This window comes from Phoca vitulina, unplaced genomic scaffold (assembly GCF_004348235.1).
Source record: "Phoca vitulina isolate PV1807 unplaced genomic scaffold, GSC_HSeal_1.0 scaffold9, whole genome shotgun sequence".
NCBI lineage: Eukaryota > Metazoa > Chordata > Mammalia > Carnivora > Phocidae > Phoca > Phoca vitulina.
Window position 1 is genome coordinate 44136591 of NW_022589712.1, and position 10998 is coordinate 44147588.

The following is a 10998-nucleotide window of genomic DNA, read 5'->3' on the forward strand; positions in this document are numbered from 1 at the left end:
CCTTGCCAGCAGGACCTCAGAAAGGTACACGTCTTGGAGGTTGGAATGGGCGATTTCAGGGACTCCGCGTCTCTCGGGGCCTTAGGCGTCTTATACTGTCTCCTTTCATGGCCCCGCCAGAAACGGTTTCTAAGGAGTAGAAGTGGCCCAGCTGGATTGGAAATTACAAATGCCGGAAAGAACCTAGGAATAGAAGGTAGCCCGCAGCAAGTGTTGATGCTGAGGATCAACTAGGGTCCCCAAAAGGAAGTGTGCAGAGACAGGAGCGTGCCCCTTAGAAAGCTTCTTTGGTCAAGCCTTGTACCTGAGGTCAATTCTTCCCAAAGTGTGAATGAGGATCTCTAGTAATGTTCTTGAGACACAATTTTGCTTGTGTCATTCCCCTCTAAATGGAATCCTTACTGCTGTCCATTGCTTAATACATAAAAGGGGGTTCCACGGCCTGGCAATCCAGTCAGTTTATTCTTTTCTTCATTCAGCAAGAGATCACTAACTACCAGTATGTCGGACCCGAGTAACCATCATTTGATGGAAATTGCCCATGTAGCCACATCATCCCCTTCACACATCCTAATGTTCCAGCCAGTCTGGGCTACAAAGTGTTCCTCCAGGCCAGTTCTGGATTTCCCTGCAGCAGTCCTGTCCCATTTCTGCCTTTTGTTCTCTTCCCTTCTCAATTTCTATTTCCCAAGTAAGTATTCCCCAAGCCCCAACCCATTTCCCAAGCATCATCTCACTTGCCAGATCCTCAAGGAAAATTCCCTTGATCCCCTAGCCAGAAGTTATTTCTTCCTCCTTGTAAATCGCACCACTCCTTGTAAATTTCACAGCTCTTATTTATAGCACTTTCCATTTTCATATACAGTTTACTCTTGAAGAATGTAGGGGTTTAGGGGTGCCAAAACTCCCATTCCCCCAAAAATCCTAGTATAACTTCTAACTCCCCAAAAACTTAACTACTAACATCCTACTGTTGACCAGAAGCCTTACCAGTAACATAAACACCTGATTAACACATATTTTGTATTTTATATGTATTATAATTTGTATTCTCCAAAAAGTAAGGTAAGCTAGAAAAAGAAAATGTTATTAAGAAAACCATAAGGAAGAGAAGTACATTTACAGTACTGTACTGTATCCAAAAAAAAAAATCTATGTAAGAGTGGAACTGCACAGTTCAAACACTGGGGTTGTTCAAGGATTAAATGTACATGTGGGGGGTTGGGGCACCTGGGTGGCTCAGTCAGTTAAGCATCTGCCTTCAGCTCAGTTCATGATCCCAGGGTCCTTGGATGGAGCCCCATGTCAGGCTCCCTGCTCAGCAGGGAGTGTGCTCCTCCTTCTCCCTCTGCCCCTCCCCCCTGCTCATGCTCTCTGTCTCTCTCTCTCTCAAATAAATAAATAAAATCTTTATAAAATGTACATGTGGGTGTATATATATATATATTATTGCATGTTATATATAATATATATAAAACAATTACATTTGTGTAATGCCTACCTACTCTTTGTTCTCTCAAGCTCCCTTTCCCCTGGGAAACATCTGTGAACACCTTGGCTACATACCTTCATGTTCGATCATTGTCACTTTTTGGACCAGTCTCATTTTCTAAGACTCACTTTACTTTATTTTAAAACTGGAATCTCACGTCCATCTCAAAGTTGTCCTCCCTTTGGCAGTTCAGCCTGAGGAACTGAAGGCTAAACAGCAGCACACCCTTCACACACTTCTGCCTCTCTCCGTGTCCTCTGCACTTGCATCTCTGGTGATGGACAAAGAAGAGGGAGATGGGAAAGGCAGTGAGCAGGAAAAGCTGCAGTCTTCTTCCTCCCTAGCCATTGCTGTTGTTTATGTGATTCCAGATGCTCTGTTAAGGAAGCTCCCAGGCACGAGCGTCCTTCTGAAATGCGGCTATGTATTCCGAAGGACATCCCCTCACACACACACACACACACACACACACACACACACACATGCTGCTACATTTCTCTGATGTACTCTATGCCCCAGTGTTTGCCACTTCTGACAAGATTAAAGCCATCAATCTCATCTCCCCGTGGCCAACTCCCAGGTCTGCAGGCACATGTGGTCTACAATGTTTGTACTTCCTTGAGTTGCAAACTTAAGCAAAGGGGTTCTGGCCCCATCTCTATCTGACAGTACCCACCACTGCCCCCAACATGCAGATCCTGGCTCCTCCTCAAATGTTTGGTTTTTTTCCTCCAAGAGTAACCAGAGGTAGGTTAACAGGTCTCCTGGCTTAAAAACGTCCAGCCTCCTGGGCGCCTAGGTGGCTCAGTCGGTTAAGCATCTGACTCTTGATTTCAGCTCAGGTCATGATCTCAGGGTTATAGGATCAAGCCCTGCATCGAGCCCTGCATCGAGCCCTGTACTCTCTCTCAAAAAAATAAATAAATATTCAACCTCTACAAGGAAGTAGGGGCCCCTACTTTTCTGCTTTGGCATCTTTCAGTGGGCTAGAGATGGGAGTGTCTGGTGGTTGCTTTCAAATTCTGGCTACTTCTCTGTGCTTAGAAGGAGGTAGGTTTCCTGCACCCCAATGTTTGTAGCAGCAATGTCCACAATAGCCAAACTATAGAAAGAGCCCATGCCCATCGACAGATGAATGGATAAAGAAGATGTGGTATATATAATATACAATGGAATATTACTCAGCCCTCAAAAAATGAAATAAGAGACTCTTAACTATAGGAAACAAACTGAGGCTTGCTGGAGGAGAGGTGGGTGGGGAGATGGGATAGCTAGGTGATAAGCCTTAAGGAGGGTATGTAATGTAATGAGCACTGGGTATTATATGCAACTGATGAATCCCTGAACTCTACCTCTGAAACTAATAATACACTATATGTTATTTAATTGAACTTAAATAAAATAAAATTTAAAAAAAGAGGAGGTAGGTTTGATGCATTTTGTTTTCTGCTATAATTCTGGGATAACAGGAAAACATAATAATATCCTGTTATGTATATCCATTCAATCCAAAGTTTATGCACTTCTCTCTTTTCTAAAGGATTTCTTATTTTGTCATTTAAAAAAAAATGTAGCTAATGTGACACTTCTAGGAACGTTAGGGGTTCATATAAATATAACATAAATTTTGGACTTCTTAAGCATAATTCCCAACACCCAAGTTCTACCAGGGAGAGAAAAATGCAGAAAGAATTCCACAGCCTCAGAAAGTAAGTCTCCAATGTTATGGGAACACACATACTGTGGATTCCAAGTGTATGACATTCTTGATATGTCATATATCAACATCCCTGCTATATCCCAGTCTGGTTCTGATGCTTGCTTTCTCTCTTCAAACTGGTTTTGTTTTGTTCTTTGTTTTTGCCTTTTAGAATGCATTGTAATTTTTACCTGAGACTTGGACATGATGTACTGGGGGAGGAACTGCTGTGAAGAGTCCCTTAGCAATGTGGTGGTGAGATGCAGAGGATGGGAAGGCTTCTGTAATCCTATGGTCAGGTCTCAGTCTTTTAGTGAGCCTGTGCCTCTGGTCTGTGAACTCACAAGTGTTTTCAGTTCCCTAACCCACCCCCTCTTATGTGGGCCAGGATGGCTAGACAGGGCTGGGGTCGGGTGTTTCTCTCCCCCCTAGACCAGATAAAACCCCAGTAATTTAGACTGTGGTGAAATAGTTTCTCTTGAGAGCACACCTTGTTAAGAATAGAATGCTCTGGTCTATTTCAAAGGTTCCTTTCCTCCTTCTGCTGCCAGAAGCATGGGGTGATTTTTATCTGTAATATTCACTTGAGAACCTGGTTGATCTCCTGAAGGTAAAATGCACATAAGTATGGGAGACTTCCCGTGCCTGTCCTCCCGAACCCACGCAGCGTTTTTAATTCTCAGACTTGTCCACTCTGAGCCTCCAGCAATTCATCAATTACAGTTCAGGTTTTTCTGCCATAGCACTGGTTCCTGCCGAGGTGTCTGCTCAGGGCTTTCTGCTCCAATAAACTGTGATTCTCTGCATTCACCCATCTCTCTGATTTGGGGAGCAGCAGTCTGCCTTGTGACCCCACTTCTCTTATGGATCAAAAAAGAGTTGTTGATTTTTGAATTTGTTCAGCTTTTTTATTTGCTGTTACAACAGATCGACAACTTCCAAACTCCTTACATGATGGACCATAAACCATTCATCTACTGCCAGTTTTTTAAAAGTTTTATTAGAACACAGCCACCCCCATTTATTTATGAATTTTCTATGGCAGAGTTGTAGTTGCCGCAGAGATTGCAAGGCCCACAGAGTCACAAATATGTACTCTCAGGTCATTTACATTAGAAGTTAGCCAATCCAGGGGCGCCTGGGTGGCTCAGTCGTTAAGCGTCTGCCTTTGGCTCAGGTCATGATCCCAGGGTTCTGGGATCGAGGCCCGCATCGGGCTCCCTGCTTAGCAGAGAGCCTGCTTCTCCCTTTCCCTCTGCCTGCCGCTCTGCCTACTTGTGCTATCTCTCTGTCAAATAAATAAATTAAAAAAAAAAAATCTTAAAAAAAAAAAAAAGAAGTTAGCCAATCTGGTTTAGATTACAAATTACTTAAGCAAAAGGAACCTTATTCTGATTGGTTTCTAGAGGCTATAAAGTACTTACATGAATCAAATCTTCCTAAATTCCCAGGAAAAACAAAAACAAAAAATTATGTACTAGCTTTTTAAAGAAAAAAAAAGCCCCTTTCTCACAGAAACTGCGAGGTCCAAAATCCAAAAAAAGCATCCAAAATCTTTGTAAGAGATCAATCACACTTGTCTGATAGTTTGGGTTTTTGAAAAGTCTGTAAGATTATTCCCTAGACTTGTCTTCTCATGAAGAGACTAGTTAATCTGAACTTCCTGAGTTCTTGCACTGTGTTATTGATCAGATACATTTACTCCTACATAATGTTTACAATTGGGAAAAATGTAAAATCACATGTTCAACAATTTAGCACTATATAAATTCTGATGAGCTTTGTATGTCAACATTAATTATGATATGTAGTATGTCATTTTAAGGAGAATTTCCAAGATCCTTAGTTGACTTTAACAGTTGGAAATAATATTCGATCAGGTTCATTGATTAATTGGTTTGAGTTACATAGAAAACTTCTAAGTAGCACAGAATATTGAAACATATGTCACCAGGTTATATATCTATCCACAGAGTAGATATATATCTTATGCGTACACTATATATATGCACATATACACATATTGTATACACACACACATATATACACTAAAATATATCTTAGTGTATATACATAAATGTGCATAACTTGTACTTCATATATAAAAGATTGACCAGGGTGCCTAGGTGGCTCAGTCGGTTAAGCGTCTGCCTTCAGCTCAGGTCATGATCTCAGGGTCTTGGGATCAAGCCCCAGGTAGGAATCCCTGCTCGGCAGGGAGTCTGCTTCTCCCTCTGCCCCTCCTCCCAGTCATGCTCTCTCTCTCTCTTTCAAAAAAATAAATAAAATCTTTAAAAAAAAAAAAAAGATTGACCAATTCGATTATCTAAAGGTTAAATTTTTTTTATAAGACAAAAGACATCATAAACCAAGTCAAAAGAAAAATGATCTTGGAGAAAATGTTAGTAATATATCTGACAAAATAGAGGTGATATCCCTACTACTTGAAGAAATCTACAAATTGTTTTTAGAAAAGACAAAGACCTGAATTTTTTAAAATGGGCAAAGTGGATGAATAGGTCATTAACAGAAGAGGAAACAGAAAGGCGAACAAACATATAAAAACACGCTCGACCTCACAATCAGTCAGTAAAGTGAAAATCAAAACAATGAGATACTGTTTTTTCACTCATCAGACTGGCAAAAAGTAAAGACCGAGGGTAAATGCTGATGACCATGTAGAAACAGGTATCTACAAACATTGCTGCTGACTTGATACATTTGGAGGAGGTAATTTTTGTAAAATGATCTGGTAGAATAGATGATAATTAACAATACAGGGCGCCTGGGTAGCTCAGTCGTTAGGCATCTGCCTTCGTCTCAGCTCATGATCCCAGCGTCCTGGGATCGAGCCCCACATGGGGCTCCTGGCTCAGCGGGGAGTCTGCTTCTTTCTCTCCCTCTGCCTCTCCCCCTGTTCATGCTCTCTCTCTCTCTGTATCTTTCTGTCTCAAGTAAATAAATAAAATCCTTAAAAAATTTTTAAAAATTAACAATACACATAGCCTATAACACAGGGATCCCATTTTGAAATTTCATTACATTTCCAAGTGAACAATTAATCATGAGCTACTTTTCATATAATAATGGACATTTATTGTCTATCAGACAGTATTATTTTCAGTGGCATTTGTGAAATCTTAAAAAAAAAAAGTGGTTGGTAAATTAATCCTAAAGCAGAAATGAGTACTGTAAGCCTGAATAACGATGATCCAACACTGGGTAACAGCTTGTGGGGGGTTTGTGTTGTGGGGAGAGAATAGGTGGGAAGGAATAACTACATATTAGATATTTTCCTGAAACCAAGATAGATTGGGATAAGAACACTCTAGAGGCAATTGTCAGTGACTGTTTTAAAAGTTGAATAGTGGTTATTAAGTAAAATCCTCTGTATTGGATTTCTAAAAACAGTGTTTTGTGAAAGCCTATAGAGAATATTAGAACAATATTCTACCTTAGAAAAAGGATACAGAAATCCATCATACTAGCTCTTCCCTGTCAAAAACAGATACCATCTAGAATAAAGGCAATCCTAGACTGCAGAGACAGTGCTAGTAATGTTACTAAATCAAACTGCTAAAATAATCCATTATTATTACTGGGATGATACCAGTTCCACAAAGTTCATTCTTACAAAACTGTGTTTTAGGACACTTTTACCATTTCCTAAGGTTTCCGACTAATAAGCTAGCAAGAATCCAATTTTTAACATTCACTACACCATTATATGATGGAAAACCATTGAATTTCTGGTTGACTTGTAAAGATAGTTTTTCATTTATGCGCACATTTGTTTAAGCAAATTTGGCTAAGAGCAAAGTATATAATTGACTAAATGATGAGTGATGTAACTGAGTCATGACCTCTGGCACAGTAGAGCTTTAAAAGGATAATGATTATTCTGTTTTTCAGGGCTGGTGAAATCCATATAGCGTGTATTTAAAAGGCATGAAAGCATTAAATGTCAACTGACTGACACCCCGTCACACACACACACACGGTTTTTTACATTGAGGAGACCAGAATTTTTGGTTACAGCCTCAATACCAGCGCATTATTTGATGAGGGGACATGAACAACTAGAGAAAAAAAAAAAAAGCCTTTTTTTTTTTTTTTTAAAGGACTTCTTTAGAGAGAGGAGAATTCTCTGAGCATTGGCCTTAGAGACACCTTTTTCATCTAAAACCAGGACGTTCATGAAACATGAAGTCAGGGAGGAGATTCAGAAATGTGACAAAGCAGAGAATTTGAGAAGACTTGTGAGCCCCTTTGCAAAGGCATTAGCAGAAAACCTACACATCTAAAGAAGGCAAGTCCAGAGTAGCTGCTATTGCATATATTGCATAACAGAAAGTTATAAAGTCTGTGAGGAAAAACTCTTTAAAGTTTATACATTCTGAGCATTTCCAAGTAGAAACTAAGAATGCTCCTGAATGAGACTATCAGCTCTGATAAAAGTAGTACTTTCGTGTGTGACCCTGTGTGTGTGCCAAAAAGGAGCATCTGTGCCTTCTATTCAGATCATTCACTGCAGTTATTCATTCATTTTGGTTATTCTCACTCCCCTTCCCAAGGCTGAGTGCAAGACTAGTCTTTTATCTAAGACCGATCAATCTCTTACAGGGAGCAATTTAAAGGCTTCAACCAGGATTTGTATTACCAAGGGAGCAGCCATGGGGAGGGTTATGACCAGGTAGTGGTTCAGTTCTGACTTTTGGCAGGTCTAAGCAGGCATGCTTTGAAATGGGAGAGGGAAAGCAGCGAGAGAATAAAAATGCTTTCAGAAGGGACACATGCTATCCACTGTGTAATCCCAGGAGGCGTCATTTACATATGCCACTCTGTGATTGGCATCTGGGGTATAGAACAATGAATGTCTCCATTTGAAGAGAGGAAGATTTGCAAATTATGGGGGCAATTAAGAAAATGTTTTTCTTCCATATGAGTTTAATTCAAAAGAATTAATGTAAGGAGCTAGTACTACAGTCCCCACTTTACAGATGAGGGAATATTGGCACTAAAAGGTAACATAGGAAAAACTAGTCTCGAGAAGTTTATCTCCCCTTTTCCTTATTTACCACCAAGTAATCCCTTTTTGCAGGCATTAAATGGACTCTTGTGCCCAAGATGACGGCCCCTTCTCCAACTCCAATGACACTCAACCTACACCTGCCTTCTGGGATCACGAAGCATGACCTCATAGTCTATATTTCACGCTTACCTTCTAAGTTTCACCTGCCCTATAGCTCAACGTTGCCCTCTAGCGCCTTCTCAGATTAGTAGCTAAATACCTGATTTTTTAAAAATCTCTACGTAAGTATAAATGTGTGATAACGGGCCTTAAAGTTTCTTTATCCTTTTCTACCTTGTCCTCCCCAGCCTTTACCTTTTTCTTATTTCTTTTTCTCTTTTTTTGGTAAGTTTATCAATAAACTTAAGCAAGAGCCCAAAACTAAGATAGATAGTATAAGTATGTATGTAGATACATGCATACATACATACATACACACACGCACACATACTGTTATGGACTAAATTGTGTTCCCCAAATTTCTTACATTAAGCCCTAACCCCCAATGTGATTGTATTTGGAGATAAGACTTTTAGGGAGGTAATTAACATTAAATGAGGTCATAAGTGTGGGGCCCTAATCCAATAGGACCAGTATCCTCATAAGAAGAAGAGACACCATAGATCTCTCTCACCATAGATCTCTTTCACTTCTGCTTTCTAGCCTCTAGAACTGTGAGAAAATACCAGCCTGTGGCATTTTGTTATGGCTGCCAAAGCAGATGAATTCACATATTTTATGGAACATTTTATCATTCTGGACATTGTTTGTGAGTAGAGTGTCCTAAGTGAATCTTACAGCAAATGCTGTAGTAGGAGTACTGGACGGAAGTTAAAAAATCCAGATGCAGTCAAGTACTACTTCTGCCACTTTCTATGTGTATGAACCTGACCGTGACTTCACCCCTCTGAGATGGTGTTCTCACATCTATAAAACGATTCTTCCTCAAGGCCCTCATAGCTTGGGAATTATGACTATTAATACCCAGAAAATGGCAGTGGGTGTAAATTATTACATATCACCAATCATTGGTTTTTCTTAGGATGGTAGGTCTGACACATTACAAGAGTTGAAACCCACACAATAACAAGAAAAATCATGTACGAGTTCCCTTATTTCTGTACTTCCATGCTTTCTGTAGTTGAGATACCTGTCAGTGTGCCAAGGAGTGCTAGCAGCCACAGTAAAAATCGGGCTCTTTTCCAAGGGATGTCCATTTCATAAAGATTTTGGGAGAAGAAAATGTGGATATAAAACAAGTAATACAAATTCTGCATAAAATTTGAAAACACAACCCTGGAGAGAAAGTTCAAGCTTCTGGTGGGCATATTAACTCATCTGCTCAATCTCTATTATTTACTTTCTTTGCCTTTAGGAGCATTTTGATGGAAAACTTTCTAAAATAAATACTGCAGCAGATAAGTCTTACTAATTAGAAAGGGAGCCAATTTAGATGGGGTTTCAGATTTATATGCTAGTAGATGATATTTATAAGTAGATTGATAGAAAAAAAATTATTTTACAGTCACACCTCTATCCCCAGACAGGCAACTCTCAAAAGCACGCAGTTCATCAAAAGGAAGGGAGTGTGGGGATTGTCGTCCGCTCAAGGAACCCCAAATGGAAGTCAGAATACAACTCTTTTCAGGAAGTCCGTTGTAAGGACATCCACAGTATATAAGGTGCCAGTTTACACTTCCTTTTTGGTTTCCCCTTGGTCTTGGTCACACTGTCAAACAAGACCTACTGTCCCTTAGCCAAGGATGAACATATGACCTGACTTAGGCCAACTGGCCTCTCCTTCTGAGGATATGAATGTGGAGAAAATAACACTGATAATAGCAGGGGCTCTTTATTCTGCACAGAGAACCTTGAAGAAGCTGAGGGCCTCTCCATTATGTCCTTCTGCCTAGGGCCCTGGAGCAGTTCTGATCCCTGTTCTTTCCAGATTCTTCAGCTTTTCCTTTGATTCTGTGAGCTATTCCCAATCTTTCCAATACTTTCTTTCTTGCTTAAGCTGGAATCTGTTTCTATTGCTTAGTCAAAAGCCTGTAGTGTAGGTCTGCAGTCACCAGCTTCATACTCAAAAGTCATCACCTTATGTGATAAAATGAACTACTTTATTTGCAGGAAGTTAACCAGATGGCAATTTTATTTGGCATCTTTATTTGTGTAGATTTCAGTATAAAACACAAATTAAGTGGAAGGAATCTCATATCTTTTTACCACTTTTTACCACTGTCCCTTTCCCCTTTCCTCCCCCACCTCAACTTATCTTAACTCTCATTTCATTCTTAAAAAAAATAAAACAACTTACAAAAAAGAGTCTTGCATATCTAAATTTATTGAATATTTCTGTTTAAGAGATTGAACACTATAAAACTTTTTCTGGAGCACAAAGCATTTTTAAAGCAGTGAAACTACTCTGTGTGATACTATAATGGTAGATACATGTCATCAAACATTTGTCCAAATCCCCAGAATGTACAGCACCAAGAGAGAACCCTAGTGTAAACCATGGACTTTAGGTGATGATGACGTGTCAATGCAGGTTCTTCAATTGTAATAAATGTCCCACTCTGAAGGGGGATGTAGCAATCGGGGAGGTCATGCATGTGTGGAAGTAGGAGGTAATGGGAAATCTCTGTATCTTGCTCTCAATTTTGCTATGAACCTAAATCTGCTCTAAAATGAAGTCTATTAAAAAAAAAAACTTTTCTAAACTGTAAACAAAGC